Genomic DNA, 22,793 nt, shown 5'->3' on the forward strand with positions numbered 1-22,793 from the left:
GAAATAAGCTCTTTCAATAAATTTTCACGAATATCGTAAAAATATATTTGAGATTACCGTCATAAGTGAACCAGCATAAAGAAAGAAAGCATACTCGCATACAAAGAATGGTCCTGTGACTTAGAACTATAACTGTAGAATATTTAATGTGGCTTGGCTCCGGCCTCGTTCTACTGTCTACTTTCTAGCCCTCTTCTTTCCAACTCCCGAGGCATTGAAGCTAACTGGACAATCAGGTATGTCTAACCTTCGTGCCTTTCCTCTTCTCTCTGTTTTCTGTCTGGGTCAACAAGCCAACTATAGGCTGAGATATATTCAGGAGGAAGTACAATGCAATATGAACAAAAATAAAAAAAAAGGGATGCATATGGCACAAAAACCAGATTTTTTTTTCTGGTGGTGCAAGATTGCAAGATTACGGATTACTAAGCATTAAGCTCTGTTCGATATCAGCGTTCAGTTGAAGCGCTGGGTCAGTATTTGAATAAACGCCGAGACAAACGATGTGGTAGATGTGCGTTTGACTTCCATAAGCGACAAGTTGTCTTTTAGTCCACTTTCATTTACTTTTCCCACTTTATGTCTAAGTTTCAATTAAGGATAATAGTGAAGTTATTTGACGTGTTTCATGGCATTGTTGTGTGTTCGTTTGTGTTCTTGAAATTAAAATTGAAATAGATTTATTCATTATACATTACAGGTTATAAAAATAATAATATACAGAAAGAGGTCCCATAGTCAAAGACTGTATTGGGACCTCCTGTTTTTTATAAATATGCATTTTCTAAAGAAACGAGAACTACATCAAAATCACATATAAGGAAACATGGAAGAAAGTAAGTACTGGAGAACGCACAACAAGATTAGGGGTGCTATAACGTAAAACTACTCCAAACTTTTCTATTCCAATTGTGCAATAAGCCCTCTGCGATTCGTCAAAAACATTTTTGGACCACTCCCACTTCACCTGTCCGTCAAGTGACGTCACGAAAACCGGTATAGCTCCCCATCTGATATCACTTGCATACACTGATTACGCATGATTTGACCGAATGAAAGAAAGTAGTTATTTCTTGTTCGACGCCTTTCTGCCATTAGCCCTCGGCAATTGGTCAAAAGTTTTCGAGCTGCACCCACTTCACCTGCCGGTCACGCAACGTCACAAAACTGAAAAAAAAATCACCGCGTCAAAATGACGTGTACGCGTTAAAGATGCATTAATACGTCGACCAAAACTGAATTTTCTTCTGAATAGCCGCAGGCTGCCCCGTTCCAAAAGGGAATAAAAGATGGCTGCCGCCGATCGCTTATGCACTGGCTACTCGCACCTGTCGCAGACCATGGGTTTATTTGCGTATAATAAAACTGTTTGCCCGGCCGTCTAACGTTTTCGAGCACTTTCGGCACATTTACGACCTCGTTCTGCCAACTCTTCTCTGCTGAGGAACGGTTTCAGCGTCATTCTTAAGCTTCCGTTGCATGCCGCCACGATTTTCTACCAGCTACCGCAAGCTAAGTAAGGGAAAGCGGACCAATCGCAGATGCCGGCACCACCCTCTTCATCCGATTATCAATTTTCAGTGCAGTGGCTCGGCCCCATCGAATCCCTCTCCACTTGAGCGTACTCCTCGCCTCTTGTCCGCCAAGTAGATAAGACCAGCCGCTTAGTGTAGGCAATGTTATTCGTTTTTCAAGCGAACAAAAGTGACCTCCTATGAACGAGGACAGCGTTTGATTGGTCGGTCCAGTAACCCTGCGGGTGACCGCTCGATGCCTGCGTAAGCGGTTACCGAAATTTGACGTCAGTAGATTGGAATAAAAACATATTGGAATAGGTTTACGTTATAGGGCCCCAGGAGTTACAATACATCTAACGAAGGAAATTATGCAGTTGCAAGGAGCAAATGCAGCAAAATTAAATGAGCTAAGCAAAATTGACAGTAACGGGCAAAAATTTTACCCAAACATGCAATACAAACAACAACAAAAAGGAATTTCAAAATATACATGACCATAAATGCAACAATAGAAATAACAAAAAACTTCGAACTATACATGACTATTAATGAAAAAGAAAGGTATCAGAACAGCGGAATAATTGAAGTAATAAGCGTGCAAAAAAAGAGAAATAAAAGAAAGAAGAATTAATGTTCAATATTTTCTGTTGGAAAAAAATTCCTCAGATGTTTTTTTTTTTAAATATGGACGTTGAACGCGAAGCTTTGGCGCAAAGTGGTATGGAATTCCAAAATGAGAAAGCTGAAAAATAAATTGATTGTTTGCCATAGTTGGTGCGCACCTGAGGTAAAATGAGATTATTGTTTAAAACAAATATAGTGACATTAGCACTTATCAGGCATGTTTTAGGAATTATACATGCAGGAACTTGGTTATTCAATAACTGGAAAATAAATATACCCAAATTATACAACACAGTTTCTTTGATAGACAGAATGTTATTAGAGTGTAGCGATGGAGGAGCGCTAGTATTATAGGGACTAGAGGTGATGATTCAGATTGCTTGGTTTTGCAAAGTTTGAAGTGAACTGAGGTGAGTATTATATGTTTTTCCCCAACATATTAACGAGTAGTTAATGTGTGAGTGTATAAAAGCGTAATATAGCGAGACAAGTGTAGAACGGTTAAAGAATTGGCGGGCTCTGATAAGTAACTGAATGCCGTAAGCAACTTTCTTTTGAATATTCGAGACATGATCATGAAACTTGAGTTTAGAGTCTAGTTCTACCCCTAAGAATAAGCAATGAGTGCTAGAAGGGATTAAATGGGAACCAAGATTCAGCAATGGAACTGAACAAGATAGTTTCTGGGGGGAATTAAATAGAGTAAACTTGGTTTTCGAGGGATTAATATCAAGATTATTATTTATACACCAGTTTGTGACCTTAGCTAAGTCATTATTGAGTTCAGTAACCAAGGACGAAATATTTTTATTATAGTTAATAATACAAGTCGGCGTACAATACAAAGTGTGAGGATGTTAGACACTCAGACAAATCGTTAATGTAAATTAAAAATGATGAAGGTCCTAGAATAGAACCCACTGGTACCCCTAGGTTAGTAACCTTACTGTTCCATAAATTCCTTACTGTACCATAAATTCCTTACTGTACCATAAATTCTGGCAGAATCCGTCTCACGATAAATGTCGACGTTAATGTGATTAGAATTGAAGTAAAATGTAGTGACACACCATATTGCAAACGCCAACACGTGCATGAAGCTGCGCTCCTCTCTGGCGCTTCCCACAGCACTCGTTGCACCATCTAGCGACGCCACCGCAAAGTTCGCGCGTGGCGCAGGGAATTCGATGCCACCGAGCAGTGGAGAAATTTCAAAGAATCTTATTTTGTTACTGAAGAACAATAGATACCTAGTGGAACATATCCGGAAACCCAGGTTGGCATCAGAAAGGTTCATAAAGGAGCGGCACAAAGCAAGTGCCCCGTACCCAGTGTTCTAAGCTGGCATCAGAAAGGTTCGTCGAACAGTGGCAAATACTCAATACCACATACCGAGTACCACATACCGAGTAGCCGAAGCTGGTGCGACGATTGGTTTCGAACCGTGCTCCCTCAGCACAGCAGTCTGATTAGACAATTAGACCATGGATTGCCTGACCATTGGTGACCCAAGTTGGCAGCAGAACGATTAAAAACCGACATACAGACCGACTGCCCAAAGTTCGTGAAGTATCATAACAATGCTAATCGCATTAAAACAGCGCTTTTGCTAGCACAGTAACGATTCCAGTGTTCAGCTCCCAATTCAAGATCTCCGTCTGTGATCAATGTGTTCGAGTGAAGTGGCCTAAGCACCTCTGCTGGAAGATTAGGAAGGTGTTTTTGAGCTGCCGTGTAGTTATGAGTTCAAAGAAAATGTGTGCTTGCAAGTAAAGTAAAGTAGTTTTACGAGACGAAGGAAGTTCAAACAAGGGTGCTACTTAGACTGGGAATTCTGCAACTTGATAATGCACTCGTAATAACTCTGAACTGACGCACTTTGTTTTCGCCACAAAACGTCTACATAACACCATGCTTTCGCCATGTGTCCACCAAGTCCGTGTTGGATAGTCGCTCCAGAGTCACCTTCTCCAGCCTGGCGTTTTGTTCTGGCGATAAATGATTTTTCCAGTCTCCGACAATGCCTTTCCGGATAAAACTAGCAGTAGACGGATTCTTCTGCGATACCCCATGGAAGACTCTGAGACCCTCGGGCGCTTCTCAATCTATTTGGTTTGTGAAGAAGTTGGTGAAGTTCCGCAAGGCGTAGTCCTTCATGGATTTGACGTCGCTGTATTTGATCACGTTCTGGAGGATGTCCTCGTTGTCCAGCAACAACTTGTGATAGCTCTGGTCGAAGAACTCGGCAATCTTGAGCACGCTCTCTCGTGGCTGGGCCTTCATGTCTTCGTAGTGCAGGAAGAGGACGTTCGGGTCATTGCGGTGCTCGTACCAACCCAGGACATGGTCAAAGTAGTCCCCGTAGTCGGTCTCGCCAGACACAAAGATCTCGAAGAAGTCGTCGAACTTGCCGTCGGCGAAGTCGTATCCGGTGAAACCCCGTGTGTGGTAGAACAAGGACACGCAAGTGTCCTTAGGATTGCGGCATACGTAGAGGTACTTGGCCTGTGGGTGCATGGGCATGAGGTGGTAAGGAAGGTGCGTTTTGATCACTCCGGGACGTGTCATGTCCCGCACACTGTCGGCACCGAGCATCTCGATAAAGGGGCTTCTGTTGAAGAACTCCAGGCCACTGGAAGGGGGGACGCCTTTGTTGAAGATCAAGAAGCCAATGTGTTGTGTCCACGTTGTTCCGCACTTTGGATACGTGACGACGAACTTGTCGTCTGGCTGCGGCTTATATTTGAGCGCGGAGCGCAGCATTTCGACAGTGAAGTTTCGGCTGAGGCGTATCACGCCGTCCATATCCTGGTACAGTGGGCCATTGGGGCGGCGTACATCCATGACAGCCATGTCAGAAATGTTCACGTGATAATTTCTTCTCAGTTGGGAACCTGTGATGCTGGTTTGTTGCCTGCAGGGAAAGAAATCGCGGACAGCTTACGTAGTAGAGAAACATGAAAAAGAAAATAACGCGAACTGAGAGCCATTAATTTTTTATGTATTGTTTTGCGGATTTTCCGGTCTAACTTGGTTGATATCATATACTATTGACTTCATGTTTCGAATGTGTAACTTCTACCTAGATCCTAAAATGCTCCAAATGTAATTTACACTTATCATTTGCATTGATCACGTTCTGGAGGATGTCCAGTCGAGAGTGTTAGATGGCTTGTTTGTGATGTTGTGTCTCAACGTGATGAATATGTGGGTGACTCGGGGCTTTAAGAAAATCTGAAACATATAAAACAGCGATTCTATGGCTTCTTTAACGCAGGTAAGCAAACGAATACTACGCGCTCTAGTAAGTAACATATCTTGTGGTAGCTATTTTCAATTTCATTTGTATTAATAAAATAAAACGTTTTCGAATAAGGCCAATGGAAGCTGTGTATTCTGATGCAAAATGTGACGACACTCTGTGACGACACACAGCTGCCATAAGCACCGGTGTTTGAGTTTTAAGCTAAAGCGAAGAAGATGAAAATTTAATCTAGAATATTTCCGCATAAGAATCAGCTGTCCACCACAAAAAAAGAATAAAGTTTTGAAGTGGTTCTCAACACGTAAGGAAATAAATGCGTCAATATGCTGTTGTTTCGCAGCTTAAATTAAAGAACGAATTCAAGCGAACTACCAGCTCTTCAAACACCGCGCTCATCCTGTGTTCTTCCTGCGTAAATTACGTATTCAACGTGGTTTACGGCTGCATTGCAAGAGCCCCAGAACATGGCGTTCACTTGATGAGTGTGCTGCATGCGGAATGACCAGCCCGAGCAAGCACGCGCACACGCGTATAAATTAGCCGGCACCGACGTACGGAGACGCGCCATTTAAGCATGCGCCTGCTGAACAGCGAAAGTGAATGGATTTTCGCCTGAGCCATTCGCTGTTGAGAGTTGCGATCACGAAAGGACTCGAACTTCAAGGCAGCTGAACATTCGTTCGCAGTGCTCAAGCGGTAACCTGTGTTTTGTTAGAGCAGCAGGGCCAAAGGTGATTTGCTGGCGTTTCACTTTTCAGCGACCGCACCGCTGACGCTGAATCTGAACCTGTGCACGTAATCTTAAACCTTAGAAACACTGATACCGCATTCGCCGAACCGCTAAAGGGCATGCTCCAGTCAAATGTATGGCTATCTGTCAAGCCTGCTACTCGATGGCTTATGGAGCATAAAGCAATGTTTCTTAAGTGAGACAAAGATGTTTGATCTGTTAACTACAACGTTATTTCAATTATTGATCTGCGAATCTGATTTTACACATAATTATGGACGTGAAAAGAATTCTCGCTATTTATTCACAGGAAAAACAGCTCACCGTTGCAAAATGACACTGTGACAGCAAAAACTTCGAAGCGGCCTCCGCGACTCGCGTGAGAATTTCCCACCTGCAAGAACTGTGCAAGCTAATCCTGGTACTAATTTTACGACCAATCTCAATCGCTTCGAATATAGCGCATTTCGTGTTTCAAAATAATCTCATATATGCAAGGCAATAGCGCTATCTTGTCTCCAATGCGGTCATCACAGATTCCCTGCCGCCGATGCATGCATGGCGCCGACGCGGAACAGCGTACATAGTCAGCTCGCCATCAAACTGGACTTGGCGTCCTTGTACTTACCCTCGTAAACGTGGCTACTACCTCCGCGACCAGAGTGTGGTCCGGCCGGCCGTCTTCGCTGAACGTGTACGACTGCTTCTGCGTTAACGGCAGCACGGATTAGTGCGTCGCGCAAACGTGCCGCTCCCCCACAAACTACTCCGGCGGGACGGCTTCTTACGTTGACGGCGAAGGAGACCGTGCCCAATTCCAACGCGGTGATTACCTCCTCTCCACGTCTTACGAGCGGCCCCTGCGAGCAGGCAGAGCGAGAGAGCCTCTAAACGCGGTCGCCGGTTCAGCGCGTGCCGAAGGCTCCCTCGTTGCGTGGTTCTCTCTCTCTCTCTCTTAGCGAAAGCGAAAGTGCACAGGGTAAAATGATCGTGCCAGCCGTGTGCGCTGCCCTTCGTGAGTCGGCGATGACGCAACCGCGATTGCGTTGAGATAGTCCGGCGAGTGTATGCAAATTGCGTCATCGACTGCGGCGCTTGTCGGGCTGCCACGGTTCACGGCGAAGGGTATCACTTTCGCGGGTCCTGCGTTGACACGAGCCGACGGTTTGCAGCTTCTTAGTTTCTCTCGAAGAGTAGCGCCGTATTCAGAAGCCTGATTTCGCCTGGTCCAACGCGCCTATATATATATATATATATATATATATATATATATATATATATATATATGAAGAGAGAGAGAGGTGTGAACTATACACGATGCGACATGAACCAGCAGACATCGCCGCCGGAGCCCCTGATAACTACACCTGACAGGGAACTCTAAGATGTCCCGGTGGTGAGCATTCTATATGTCGCAGGTGCACTGTGCACAACTGACTGAGCTGCTGGAGTGTACGGCATAATCGACAACCTTGAAGCGCGAATAAATGAAGGAACGTGCGAGTGCCATCAGTGGAGGCGCAGGCGCTGCCATCACGTTCTTGCGTCGAAAGATGGATCACGTGACATCGTTTTGCCGCGGCGATAGCGCGCTCGGCAAACAAAGGGGCCACTTTGCCCGCAATTTCGGAGGTTTATTTCGTTTTCTTCGTCCATAAACGTTGCCCCCTTGTTGTTGAACTGTCGTTCTGGGAGGCAAAAAAAGTTGCTCCAAGTCTTCTAGATACTCTCTAGTTCGCTTATCGCGGAGTATGCCCATCTTTTCTTGGTCAGACGGGGCGTTTTTAATGCCGCAACAAGACTAGGCACGCGCAAAAGTAAAGAATTAAAGCATTCTAAAGCGAATAGCTTTCTTTGGCTCTTTGGCCCATTTCTAGCGCTCGGTGGTTGGCGGTCAGACATTAACCGTCGGTGCAAAAGGCGTGTGCTCTCGCGCAACCGAGTTTCTGGGCGCGTTCGTTACCTACAGTAAATATATCAAAAGAACTGAAAGTCACGATACTTGGTGTCGATTCGTAATTGATTGCAGCGCAACAGGAAGAAAACGGACAGAGACGAATCGAACAAACAGAACGCTGAATCTTAACTGCATTGTATTAGATAAAAAATGTAAAAACTTTTTTAAGGGGACTTTACGGCTGTTCGTTCTACACAATAATTCGTTGTATAAGGTGTTGGATACGGACCCTTTTCCTGGCATCACTAGAGTTCCCCGACCACATCCAATTGCCGTCGCATCCCAATTATGGTGCGCAGGGGCGCGTCTACCGCGCTCCGGGACCTGTCAGACAAGTTGGCGACCCAGACCTCATATGCCGCACGTCGAGATATTGCCTCCGACCCTGCTTGACTCTTCCCGAAAGTGCAACGGGAGCCTGGCATGGTTCCAGGTAGTTGATCTTGGTCCCGAGCAAAGCTGTTTTGCAGCTCTCAAAGGTCGTTCGAGAACAACCCGTCTCCTCCAGCTGAGCGCTTGCAGGCCATGAGGCAACGCTGGTGGCAAGTCCCCCCTCGGACAGTGGAGCCTTTGAAGCGACCCCTTGGGCCGAATGTGACGGCACTTGCACGGGCGCCTACTATTGGAGGGAAAGGACGACACCTGAGCGGGCTCGACGAATGGCCGAAAATGACGTGACCCGAGAGACCGAAGGGGTTAAAAGCGAGAGACAGGGAGAAGAGACATTCAGTTTTTTCATTCTTGCCACGGGCCGCAGCGTCCGATGTGCTGCCGGCCGTCGATGACTTTATGAGTGTTCATTACTTTGTGTTATTACTGTAAATAATGTAAGTTGTGGGAATGCGCGACCCTCGCGCCTCCCCTGATGTTTTTCCCGCATAGCGCGTCTCCTGTAGTGCGGCTTCGCCGCACACGCGGCGGTCCGAGTGGTACAGGCGCAGTCCGAGAGATGGCGCTAGTGTTGCGCGGCTGCGGGGTTACCCTCGGCGGGAGAGGCAAGGCGCGCTCTCTTGGGTTCCAGACAGGCAGCGGGACAGACGTGCTTGCACGTGCAGCAACCCTCTTTCCCGGCGGGGGACGTCTCCCGCGAGCACGCGGCGACCGATGCATCTGCGAGACCGCCTCGCGTGGCCGCCTTCGAACGCGCCACGATTCGCGTGACTATACACGCGAACGACCAGGCGTTGGGATCCAGCATGGAGCGAACATATTCGCTCACGAGGACGCGGTAAGTCGGACTTCTAGATTTGTCGCGCGCCCATCGGCATGTTTTGTGGATAGCAACTCGGCTAGCAGGCATTGATGTATGAAAGGTGCAATAAATGCCCTTGTGACTGTTTGCACTACTGTGTTGTCGTTCCTTTGTCCCAAGAGTACGGTGTGAGAATGCCCACATCAGACCCCACATCTGGCGCCCAACGTGGGGCTCTTGGGGCATCGGACGATAATTTTAAGTGTTGCTTCGTTCGAGACCTTTGTTTGAACCGAAGCGTAGGCCTAGCGTGGATTTTGATCGCTAGCGTCAGCGGCGTGCTTTCTTGAGCGAGGCGGCGGTGGCTGTAGTGTGTTTGAACATGTCAACTTACTAAGCCTTTTCGCAAGTGTTTTTTTTAATGGCATTCGTTGGTACGAGAGCCACGTGGTCTGCATCCTGGGAGAGCGAGGCTGAGCGCCCGCGGAACAGTGGCAAGCCTGAAGCGAGTGAGTACGGAAGCCTCGTGGGTGGTCCGAATTTCCTATGTAAATATGTAAATAGCTTCTTCTATCTCTTTGACTCTGATGAAGTCGCGGCTCTGGGAGCCGGGTGGCCGCGGGCCACGGGTGCCACGACGGGCTGACTGGTATTGCGGCCTGGCACCGGGCGCTCCGACACCGTCTGGGACGGTGGGCGCCGTCAACTCGGATGCTGTGTGCACCGAGCGGAGTAGGACCACCTCGCAGAGCTGACGTCTCCTCGCGGCTGCCTGTTTTGCGCCCATTGTGGGTGTTGTTTTTGGATGCCGGTTGTTGTCAGGGTAGCGACACTTTAGGCCTAAGGCTTTACGAAGCTGCCTGTCGCACGTCGAGGGACACAACCTGGTGGACCGTGGCGTTGAGGTGATGCACTTTGCTTACCTCATTCTAGTTAGCCTCGCACGAATTGAAATTACTCGTTCGACTCAAGAAAGCGAGCTTCGTTCACGTGAACTTAGCATCTGAGTATAGCTGCCCGATCTTTTGCTAGCCGAGTTGAACATCGTACCACGTGGGCGATGCGCATGCATAATTCCTCTCCCTTGCACTACTTCAGTGTTTGCCGAGTGTGTTGAGTTTACGCAGTGTGATTGGAGTCACCCCTGATTTGCCGTCACCTGCACATCGTCTGCGCTGCTGCCCGGACTACGATCGAGCCACCCCGGGCGATGGTGATGCTGTGGCCAGTTCGGCGCAGCGACTTCGGCGGCCTCCTGTATCCAGCTCACAACCCTCGTCGGCGGACAAAAGAGCCGGCGGTCACCGACAGCTACTGCGGCTCCCGCCAGCAGGGCGAGTCGGCGCGAGCGACGCTTGCTCGTACCGACTACTGCGTCGTCGTCTCCGGAGTCCTGGCCTGGGATCGTGCTATCGAGGCTGCAAAGCTGCTGCTGTGACCGGCGGACGCCAGCGGTGCACCCAAGGACAGTCGGCCCGCATGTTATGGACAGCGTGTAGACATTTCTTCGGCGCGACCACTGTTGCATGTACTACCTTGTTCGCGAAGAAAAAAATGTTAGACCGTGTCACATGTTTCGCCGGAATAAGAAGTGATTTAAGGTTGGGGGGATGTGGGAATGCGCGACCCTCGCGCCTCCCCTGATGTTTTTCCCGCATAGCGCGTCTCCTGTAGTGCGGCTTCGCCGCACACGCGGCGGTCCGAGTGGTACAGGCGCAGTCCGAGAGATGGCGCTAGTGTTGCGCGGCTGCGGGGTTACCCTCGGCGGGAGAGGCAAGGCGCGCTCTCTTGGGTTCCAGACAGGCAGCGGGACAGACGTGCTTGCACGTGCAGCAACCCTCTTTCCCGGCGGGGGACGTCTCCCGCGAGCACGCGGCGACCGATGCATCTGCGAGACCGCCTCGCGTGGCCGCCTTCGAACGCGCCACGATTCGCGTGACTATACACGCGAACGACCAGGCGTTGGGATCCAGCATGGAGCGAACATATTCGCTCACGAGGACGCGGTAAGTCGGACTTCTAGATTTGTCGCGCGCCCATCGGCATGTTTTGTGGATAGCAACTCGGCTAGCAGGCATTGATGTATGAAAGGTGCAATAAATGCCCTTGTGACTGTTTGCACTACTGTGTTGTCGTTCCTTTGTCCCAAGAGTACGGTGTGAGAATGCCCACATCAGACCCCACAAAGTAAGCCTTCAGTTTCAGCTCAAAATCCTTCTCAATGTCGGCCAACTCCCGCACTCAACGGCAAGATCCAATAGTGGGTTCGATATACCCGGGTTGGACTGTATTTGAAGGCCAAGAAAATGGCCTGAATGATACGCATGCATAATATTGCACCTTTCAATGTTCCTCCCCTGGGGTCGAGCTACACGTGTTATTATGACGGCAAGTTAAGTTTGAATCATTCTATGTTAGTAGGTCTAATTGACATTTCGAGCTTTACTGCAAAAAAGAGTTATTTTATTGACGTGAATAAATAAGCAGATTTGGCACCACGAGACGGTGCCGGCTGCTACTTTCACATGATAAACATGGAACTATATCACAAAACACAGAATCACAAATGTCATCAGAGAAACGCAATATACATTTATGTTGAAGAAGCCTAAGGAGTAACGCTTGGAAGGGGATATCGTATAGTCATAACCATAGGCGCCGATACACTGTGAAATATTTTCGCGTTGTCTCCTTGCTCGAAATAGAGTTCATTTTGCCGACATAGATATGTGGTATGTTCGTTAATACCTCGAGGCTCACATGGAGGAGCATTATAGTACCTGATATCTAAACAACACATACGTTCACAGGAAGGCGGAGACTTGAAGAGATTAGCAGTGCACGAAAAGTCTCAGGTCGAAGCAAACGTTTCCACGAGGGGACTCGTCTTTAGGAGAGTGGCACGAAGGGCGAAATAAGGCGTGTATGACAAATCTACGACTGTCGTACAGACGCTGTAGACGGCTTGGAATGGTTCGCAGAGACAACCCACCGGGTGCAATATTAGTAATGATTAACGATGACCGAAACTCTATCGACGATGATTGCCAGTGTAAACGAATAGCTTGAATGGACGAATGAGCGAGCGAACGAAAGCTCACGTGACTCATGTGCGGCAGTACTCTCCTCCCTCTGTGTTTTCATCCACTCGATTGTGCCAGAGCTCACGTGTGGCACTATCGCTCTCACTTTCCTCCCGCTCCTTCCCGCAGCTTGGTTGCGAGAAAGCACGCTACCTTTCCTTCGGCGCCTCTGTGTCGCAAGTCCGACCACCGACCGCCGCCAACTACGAATACAGGCGAAAGTGCCAAAGAAAGGTCTCCGCTTAAAAAAAAAAAGATTGGGCAGTTTCGCTCAAAAGGGCCATACATTGAAAGCTACAGCAAGCTTCCGCGTTTGCGCTCAGGGTTCTCAGACGGTGTTGTAAGAATATACGGGGGTGCCATGTTGACGCGATAGAACATTCTAGGAAAGTGTCGCTGTGCAGCAGAAACAACGCCCTGGTAAGGTATGTATGTATGCTTTATTTCCACAAAAACTAAATACAGCTTTGCGGGGGTAAAGTGAGGAAAAAAGCTGCTCGTAGCAGCGCTTGACCAGCCCCAAATACCCTCAAAAATACAAAAAGAAAATAAGGGAGCAGCAGAGCGGAAATACAGTTTTCCCAAGTACTTACATATTCAAGCATTACAACATATCATGCATACGCATCGCAAATCCGGCGAAGAAAAAAATACAACAAAAGCAAGATGTGAGCAAGCAAGCAAAAACACGAAGTCTCACTGCACTTCAAAAGCACACAGGCATTGTAGAACTCACATACGAGAGAAAAAATCAAGAATATCAGGAGGAGAACAAGTTGCAATATCAATTTTATTAACAATAAGATCGTTTAATAACCGAGGTAGCCTGGAGAACAGCATTTGTGATCCATAGTTTGTGCGCGATTTTGGTACGTGCCAGTAGTCTGGCTTTCTTGTGCTGTATGGAGTTTCGTGTAGCTTTAAGTTAGCCATAGAAGTAATGTAGTTGATGTTCTTTTTCTGTTCATTTTTATACGCAAGCACTAAACGATACTTAAAAAGGGCCTGTACTTTCGGTGTGTTAAGTTTATGAAATAAATAAGCTGAAGAGAAATCGTATGGTTTATTGCAAATAGCGCGAAGAGCCTTCTTTTGCAGTATGTACAGCCCGTTGATATTTGTGTCAGAAGTGGTAGCCCAGACCGAACAACAATAATTTAAATGGCTGAGAAAAAGTGAATTATATAACAAGCACTTAATAAAGCGAGGAAGATAGTTCAAGGAATAAAATATTCCAGTGATTTGTGAAAGCTTACTAGCAAGAAAATCTATATGGCTCTGCCACATCATAGTATGATCAAAAAACATACCTAGCGATTTTACCGCATGTACAAGTTCAATTTTAGAATTGTTACAGGAAGCTCGCCGCCTGACGAGGAGTGCCGCCACCGGCGTTGCAGGCATCGCACCTCTGTAGTGCGCCAGACGACACGGAAGGAAAACCGTGCCCGTAGCTTGAAGTGTGATGTCTGTTTCGCTTAGACCACCATATGAACCACGGAGTATATTACGCACGCAACTGCCCAACAGTCAGGTTCCACCCACTTCTTCGTTAGGTGGGTTTGGCAGCCAAACGCACTTCGGTCTGTCTCGCATATCTGAAGGGCTTCTAACCCTCTGTGCGCGTGCCGCGCATGCGCCGTTGACAGCGGAACGGCAGTGACGACGGCCCGAACGCACCTCTGATTACATAAAGAGTTGTAGCTCAGCGGGCTTACGGGCCGGCGGAGACGCCACTGCGCATGTGCCGTACACTGGGGCGGCCAGCGTACGGAGCGGGCCGCTCGCTCGCTGGTATCCTCTTCCCAGTGGGGCGCGCGGAACGGACCATCGTTTTCTCGAAACAAGCGTGGCACGACCACCCGTACGAACAGTGGCATGCCGTCGGCGTCGTCTTCAAACGCGGCGCTGGCTCGTCTGCAGGCGAAAAAGCCTCAGAAGTGTTTCGTGACTGAAGACAACCTCTGCGTCCTGCGGGAGGTTTCAGCAGTGAGGCCACTTGAGGACGATTTGAAGTGGATGACGAGAACCTGAAGCGAGCGTACTGATCTTTTCACAGTAAGTCCAATCTTGTTCGACAAGTGGAACAGCCAAGCGTTCTGCTTTATTGTCCCTCAATAATTTTAAAGTACCGAAAGGCTTTAATCCAGCCGACGGCGCCAGCGATAGGCTGATCGGTGACATGTGACCTTTCTCCGCCCTTTGCCGCCAAGTTCCTGCGTGCCGGGCGAAGTGCGCGCGCTTCGCCTGTAGTGCTGCGCATATTGCTGCGATAATTTCGTTCCGGGAGGCCGAAATGCCTTGTTGCTGTGCGGTCGGGTGCCGATCGAAACCGGATGAAGTATGGCAAGAAGTTATTTTGCACCCCGCGTGGCAACCACAACCTAACCAGAAGAAAAAGATGGTTGCACAGAATTGGAAGGACGGACTTTGAACCGTCGGTAACTGCACGACTATGCGACGCAAGTAACATACAACGATACAAAGGTGCGATAGAAAGCATACACGTGCGTGTGTCGAGCTGTGATAGTATTTCACTCGCGCGCATGAATGTTGGTGGCCGAAGTTTGTGGAGATTATTGATTTTAGTGCATTATAAGTCCGTTGACTTAGCAAGTGCACTATGACCTAGCATGCAAGTAAATAGTGGGGCAGAAGCAGATTAACTTGCTGACAAATATCCACATTGCGTTACGTGCGATAAAAAATAGCAAATTTCAGCAGCGAATTCTACTTTTACACTTTCGTGTGTTTGTGCACGCGTTGTTAACTACGCTTTACAATATGTCCAAAAAGTCTTTACAATTCTCATTTCCAACTCTCAATATGTCCAAAAAGTCATTTCCAATAATCTAATCCTATTTTGTGCATTGCATATGTGAATAAATATATTCCTAAGTGCCTGCAGTGCTCTGCTTTAAAAAAAATACTGCATAGCCACTGCTAGTGGCCATCAAATAATGAAGTGTGATACACTATATCAAACTGCATTGCATACAGCTGCGTGTTCGTTCCTTCCAAGTTTCCCTTACATTCGAAGATGTTTCAGTAATCGGCGATGCTATTTTACTGGTGAAAAACGCACAACTGCAAATGAACATAAGAAAAACGCCAGAAGCGATACGCGGATTGCCAGCAAAACACAGTGCAGTAATAGCTAGGCCAATCCGCGTGCGTTTCGTATAAGGGCCCTCTAATTCTTACGGGGCTTTAGCGGTGCACGGACGCGAAAAGGCATAAACACAACAACGCGCGTCATGATTCAAGTTTACGTGGCGACGTCGCACGGTTCACGAGAACAGTCAACCGCATTCACACACGCGCACACACTACGCTCGATGTTGGTGTGCCGCGAGATTAGATCGCACTGGCAGCCCGAACACGATCGAGGAGACTCGCTGACACGATCCATACCACCTCTTCATCATGTCACGACAGTTGCACTGGCTCGTAGCACTGAACCACAAGACACAGCAGTCGCCGTGTAATCGCTACACGACAGGCACACACAGCGGCAAGAAGACTGCTGGCGCACTCGTTTCCACACACACACAGGGTGTTGTTTAGTTGCCGTGAGGGTCGCACGTTTCAGCGAGGTTATGTCGAAAGTATTTCGGTCCAAGCGACTGTCAGCCTTTTTTTTTACACGAATTCTTCGTTCAGTGTAACCGCTATGTGTACGCAGCACACTTACAAGCGCAAGAATTCACAGAGCAAACATGATTAAGCGCAAGCAATCACCAAGGCGCGCGGTGATTGAGCGCAAACAAACGAAATGTAAACATGAAGAATCGAGGCGATCAAGCCCTCATTCCGCTCTCTTGAGCGTTTTTCTTTCAGCGCTCATTTGAAATTAAAGGACTAGATTTAGCAGTACGGGCCCTTTTTTCATTTTTCACCACAGTCAGGCACCAGTAGGTTTTATTTGCGCGCGTGTGCAGATAATTTTTCACCCCTCGAATGCCGCGGCAGAGCACAGCTTAATTTTTAATTCCGCAAGGGATCTTCGTGGGACATGTAGTTAAGTGGCTTTATTGCTGACCTGCAGTCATCGATAGATGCTGGTATCCAGATGGACGCAATATTCCTTGATTACTCGAAAAAATTCGAACGTGTTCCACACCACCGTCTTCTAACAAAGCTAGCAAGGTATAACATTCCTCCTCTAGTTCTCGCATGGGTTAAATACTTCTCTTGCAGGATGCAGTCCCCATCAATAAATAGTTTTAACTCTTCATGTGGCTAGGTGACGCCAGGTGTTTCTATCTTTCTTGTTTGTATTAACGATTTGCCAGACAGTGTTTCATGCAGAACCGTACTTTTCGCAGATGACTGTGTCATTCACCGTATAATTTCTTCTGTAATTGATCAAGAGGCTCTTCAAACTGACCTTAACTCTGTAAGTGCTTGGTGCGATACTTGGTCAATGTCACTAAATCCCTCAAAGACTAAATTTGCCCTTTACTAATCGAACTACTAGACTTCAAATGTCCCACGCATTAAAGACACTAACGTTGAAGCAGGGTGTGAGACCGGGCTAGTTGGTATTCCATGCTGAAGTGACTAGCGTGAGAGTGGACACGGGACACTAAAAAGGCTTGTCCTTGTCACCTCCTTAGTGTCCCGTGTCCACTCTTGCGCTAGTCACGTGAACGTTGAGTCACATTGAGCTTGTCTCCAGTTATAAGTACCTAGGGCATCCGTTCTGCATAGATATTACGTGGAAAAGCTACATTGAAACCATTTTCGCTTCTACTAACCGCAGTCTAGGCCTCATAAAACTTAATCTAATACACGCCCCACCCCACTTTAGAAAACTACCATACACTACATTAATTCGACCAAAGGTACTCGTCAGCCTTTTGGGACCATGAACAAGAGTACCTTATTAATGATATTGAAGCTCTGCAAAATCGTGCTACGAGATTTATTTTTTTTTGACTATTCACGAACAGCTAGCGTCACATATACAGCGTGCGGAAATCGAGAAAAATAGCGTGCTTAACACTCTTTCATAAACTTTATCACCACCCGTCCCTTTCTGAAGTTCTTTTTTCATAACCTGTCCGCTATACTCTCTCGTCATGATCATTCCTTTAAACTGAAACGCGTTTATTGCCCCACGTCACGATACGCTCATCTTTCATACCGCGCACTACAACCGAATGGAATAAGCTGCCTTCTGACATTGCAACAGAACTCGACATTAATCAATTTCAGAAACTTGTTCAGTGGTATTTTATGCTCTGAATTTTCATCAACCGTGCTTGTCCCCTTTTTGTCGCTCTTCCTGTTTTCTTTCATCGATTTTCTATATTTACTTATAGTTGAAAAGAACTCTTTCGTGGCACTAAACTTCAGTGCTTTGCATTGTATAACCATTGTTCTGCATTGCATAAAATAAAACTTTAACACAAGGTGACCTTGCAATTTTTTTTTTAGAGTGTGAATGTTTTCCACTGTTCGTTTTTTACTTTCTATATTGTTGTCATCTGTTACATGTTACATTTGACGATGTTGCATATGCTCCCTATGTTATGCCCTTCAACGGGGGGCCTTTAGGGCATTCTGAATAAAGAAAATAATATATACATATAAAGAGAGAAATATTTTAACTACTTATGTGCCAATCTCGCTTCTCTGTTTCCTTTTTTCGGACATTAACGTACGGGTTATTAATATCAAGTTCACTCACTATTTTTAAGAGAGAGGTGCCACTACAATTTACAAAGCACCAATTTGGTTTTCAACAAGGCAAATCATGAGCTGGTTATTATTTAATAAAGCAGTTATCAATACTATTATTATTGTTGATATTATTATAAACTTCAACTCCAACTTCAACTCGGTTGCAGTCTCCTTGAAAAAAATATCTAATAAAGAATAATAAGCAACTTTGAAAATGAAATGTCCGCTGTTGGTCAATTTTGTGGTTTTAGCAAGGCATTGGTATTTCAGTCAAAGTTCTTTATTTTCAGCTCTCGGACTCAATTACGATGGATACAGAAAGGACGACAAGAAAAGGCATTTAGAAATTAATTAGGTGGCGATATTTTACATGTTTCAAAGTTCTAAGCAAGTTGTTTTTCGAACCAGCGATACTACGCTAGACGTTCGTTCTGCGGGACATATTTTGTAATTATTTCCCATATAGGAAGCGAGAACATTTATTTATCATGCGAAAACGAAAAAAAATATTTGTATCACGACACGTTAGAGAAAACTTGTCATTGTATTTACCAAGAAAGGGTGATGTTCGTAGTTTAGAGAAAGGTAACGGAAGATGAACGAAGGGGGACTACAAACACTTGGGCTTATGCCCATCTGCACTTTTAATAACACTTCACACTTCAATCTCAGTCATTCTAGAAGATGATGCGGCTAAGGAAACATGCAGTCAGTGTGGTGAAGTGGGCGATAATGGTGGCCCAGAAACATGGAACGCTATTCTCGACACTTTCAAATACCGCCATATTGTTGAATTTCGGAATGTTGGCGCTTTGAGCCAATCAGAGAAGCCGTGGCAGCCCTCTGAGCCAATCACAACTGATAGAATTGCAAATTTGACAACGGAACTTCACAGCGCATAGAATAAACCATTAAAACCATTAAACGATTACCCCCCCCCCCCCCCCCCCCCCAGTAAACTCTCAGTTTACTCACAGATACGCCTAGTTCGTTCCGACGAACTGGGTTCGCTCTGCGAGCTAAACATCGCCAGCAAACCTGGTTCGACCATAGAGGCAGCACGGTAGCACAAAATTAGACATTGGTTTTAACCAAAAGTGGGACGCGCCAACTCGGACGTATTATATGGATCATACTGACTGGTTTCTGTTACGTTCGTTAGATGGCGATAGGTGACCTGTATAGTAACGAACTCTTGGCTGCAAAGATTCGACAGCTGTAAGATATGGCTCGGAATTCGCTTCGGTAAGTCATCCACTAGAAAAAAAAGGTCTTCCATGCCATAAAAAAATCTTAACTGGCAAGTTCAGAATGCCCCACCGCACAAAAGTAAGTTGATACGTTAACATCTACACGAAGGAGGCCTAAGATAGGCGCCTGTGAATATTCAAGTCGCTGCTGCACACAGCACTGCCCCTGCCATCTGCCGACCTCAGAAAGAATCGTATATATGCCGGCGTGCGTGGACCGCGAAGGCCAAAACGCGCGTTTTTTAGACTGTGGAAAACAAGTTGCCCCGGGGCGTTGAACGGGTGCAGCCTTAAAGGGGATCATTCCAGTTGCGTCAACAGCATCGAGGAGTATTAACCATGCACGATGAACTTAATAACTGAGGAACAACGTAGCGATGACAGACGTGAGCATTAAAGCGAAGCTTTCTTTCCCTAAACCCGCCCGGGGTGTTTCGAGCACGTAAGCATATAGGTAAGTAATGTTGCCCGTCAGATAGACAACTTATATAGCCCTGAATGTTCACCGATAAAGTAGTGCTAGTGAGTGCAGGCGTGTGCTGCGTAATCAGTTAATAAATCCCGGCGTAATACCTCTAAAAATAATGTAGGATCGTAAGTATTCCTAAGCACGCATAATTATGTCTAAGACTGAATGAAGTACCGCGTGATATCGAATGGCTTCTTTGATTTCCTAATTTCAAGCATCCTTTTATTGTTCAAGTGGTACATGTGCCATACTCAAGCTTCTATAGCAGGAAATTTTGGCCGACCATTCCCAGTGAGCGAACCTCTGTTCTCCGTAATCAGAGAAAAAATCACGAATTGAACGTGTACATATATTGTCGGTTCATAGGTATACAGTAGACGCCCTTTAAGACAAACTCGAAGGAACCATGAACAACATTTGTTCGTCCTATAAGAAGAATAATTGGCAACATGACCAGGTGTATCCAAATATCTTGCTTGAAAACGGTAAATGAAATAGACTAAAAGGGGAGAAAATGGCATAAAAAGCACTTATTTAGCTGAACAAAATAGAAAACTGTTTCCAAGTGGTAGTCTTGCTTGGTTTCATCCAGTCCGTGATGGTTCTTTGGCGCTTCCGTACAAATGAAAGAGCAGCCATAAACGACGTTATCTCACCTACTGACCTTAAAAATCCTTCTGTGCCGTCGCGCTGCTGGGAAAATTTCACTTGGGAGCTCAAGCAGGCATCAGCCGCCTCACAGGACATCAGTGCAGGCTCCGAGCTAGCGAAAGTACGAAGGAGCGCGCGGAGCGCGCGGAGAAGCAACGCAACCTAGAGAAAAGTCAAGGTGACGTTGAGCGAAGTGGGGAAGGAGAAACGAGGCGAAGCGCTGTGAAGGGGGAAGGTAGACGCAGGCGCCCTGGGTTGACCTCCTCTGGCAGTTGGTGCAGGTTTCGTTTGCGATACGGACGTACCTGATTCGTCTCACGAAAACATCATCTTCGCGTGCCGTACGTTGTGTGTGCGAGTGAAAGCGTGCGACAGTGAGCCGACAGTGAGAAAGAAGGAAAGGGGAAGGGGAGCGGAGTTATGTACATCGAATTGCGTAACGGTTACGTTGCTGCCTATCTCATTTCGAAAAAAAAAAGATATAATTCTAATTTGCACTAGTGCTCTTAAAACGCAGGAAGTAGCAAAGCTGTCCAGAGAGTGTATGTTTTTGTGCACATCCTCTGGCACAGCTTGTTGCTGAGACACAAAGTCTCGCAACTTTCCAAGGCATCCTACAGCCTCGGCTAGAATCACAGGATTTCAGTCTTCCTCAGACGTTGCATCTTCCTCGTCGCACTCTTCTTCTTCGGGACTGAATCTGGAAACAATTTCCAGGTCTGATATAGTTCAGCACAGGTGACCAGACCACTGTCACACTGCACATGTCCGCCGTTGGAGGGGCGATTTGGGGGCGGCCGGCATCGGCTACGTCATTGCTGCAGGGAGCAAAACTTCGTTGAACCTATTTAAAAAATGAGCCCGGCTCCACTGATCAATTTCGCGCAAGTAAAATATTAGCTATTCAGAAATTCGTTTAACTTAACAATTTTTGCATTGGATGTATAGGAAAGCTGCCAGGGCTTGTCTAAAAGTTCGATATTCTGAAATAATCGATAAACTGACGATCGTATTACTGAGATTTTACTGCCTATATACATACATACATACATACATATATATATATATATATATAGTCATATAATGAGAAGCCAACAAACACTGACACCAAGTACAACATAGGGGAAATTGCATGTGCTTAATAAATGAAATAAAGTAATGATAAATTATTGGAAATTAAAGTGGATGAAAAAACAACTTGCCGCAGGTGGGAACCGAACCCACAACCTTCGCATGTCGCGTGCGATGCTCTACCAATTGAGCTACCGCGGCGGCGTTTCCCCATCCACTTTCTTGGGTATTTATGTGTACTAGTAGAACCCTGGGAGTGTTAGCCAGCGCCCCCACTCACAGACCTTGGCGGCGGACGTGGAACGTCTTTTTTGCCGCAGGCGTCACGAGAACGTGATCTTTTCGGGTGAAGGCAACTGGTCAATAAACCCACATATGCTACCTGAAGGCATCAATGTTGCCGGATTCGAGACCCTCGTTAGTTAATATACGAGAAGAAAGGGGGTTAACCGAGGGACCCGATAATTATTAGTCATATAATGAGAAGCCAACAAACACTGACACCAAGTACAACATAGGGGAAATTGCATGTGCTTAATAAATGAAATAAAGTAATGATAAATTATTGGAAATTAAAGTGGATGAAAAAACAACTTGCCGCAGGTGGGAACCGAACCCACAACCTTCGCATGTCGCGTGCGATGCTCTACCAATTGAGCTACCGCGGCGGCGTTTCCCCATCCACTTTCTTGGGTATTTATGTGTACTAGTAGAACCCTGGGAGTGTTAGCCAGCGCCCCCACTCACAGACCTTGGCGGCGGACGTGGAACGTCTTTTTTGCCGCAGGCGTCACGAGAACGTGATCTTTTCGGGTGAAGGCAACTGGTCAATAAACCCACATATGCTACCTGAAGGCATCAATGTTGCCGGATTCGAGACCCTCGTTAGTTAATATACGAGAAGAAAGGGGGTTAACCGAGGGACCCGATAATTATTAGTCATATAATGAGAAGCCAACAAACACTGACACCAAGTACAACATAGGGGAAATTGCATGTGCTTAATAAATGAAATAAAGTAATGATAAATTATTGGAAATTAAAGTGGATGAAAAAACAACTTGCCGCAGGTGGGAACCGAACCCACAACCTTCGCATGTCGCGTGCGATGCTCTACCAATTGAGCTACCACGGCGGCGTTTCCTCATCCACTTTCTTGGGTATTTATGTGTACTAGTAGAACCCTGGGAGTGTTAGCCAGCGCCCCCACTCACAGACCTTGCGGCGGACGTGGAACGTCTTTTTTGCCGCAGGCGTCACGAGAACGTGATCTTTTCGGGTGAAGGCAACTCGTCA

The 22,793-nt window shown here is 46.5% G+C and overlaps 1 protein-coding gene and 1 pseudogene across 2 annotated transcripts in view; one reads left to right on the forward strand and one right to left on the reverse strand.

The window, feature by feature from the left end:
* Positions 1-663: 663 nt before the first annotated feature.
* On the reverse strand, positions 664-6,931 carry LOC135906866 (sulfotransferase 1C4-like; annotated as a pseudogene).
* Positions 6,932-14,102: 7,171 nt separating this feature from the next.
* The window catches only part of LOC135906867 (neprilysin-1-like), a 103,074-nt gene continuing 94,383 nt past the window's right edge, over positions 14,103-22,793 (forward strand). For both annotated transcript variants that reach the window (XM_070538535.1, XM_065438491.2), the window contains exon 1: positions 14,103-14,426. The gene's annotated coding sequence lies outside the window, so the exon portion shown is untranslated. The remainder of the gene's footprint in view (positions 14,427-22,793) is intronic.

The sequence above is a fragment of the Dermacentor albipictus genome, chromosome 5 (assembly GCF_038994185.2).
Source record: "Dermacentor albipictus isolate Rhodes 1998 colony chromosome 5, USDA_Dalb.pri_finalv2, whole genome shotgun sequence".
In the NCBI taxonomy this organism is placed as follows: domain Eukaryota; kingdom Metazoa; phylum Arthropoda; class Arachnida; order Ixodida; family Ixodidae; genus Dermacentor; species Dermacentor albipictus.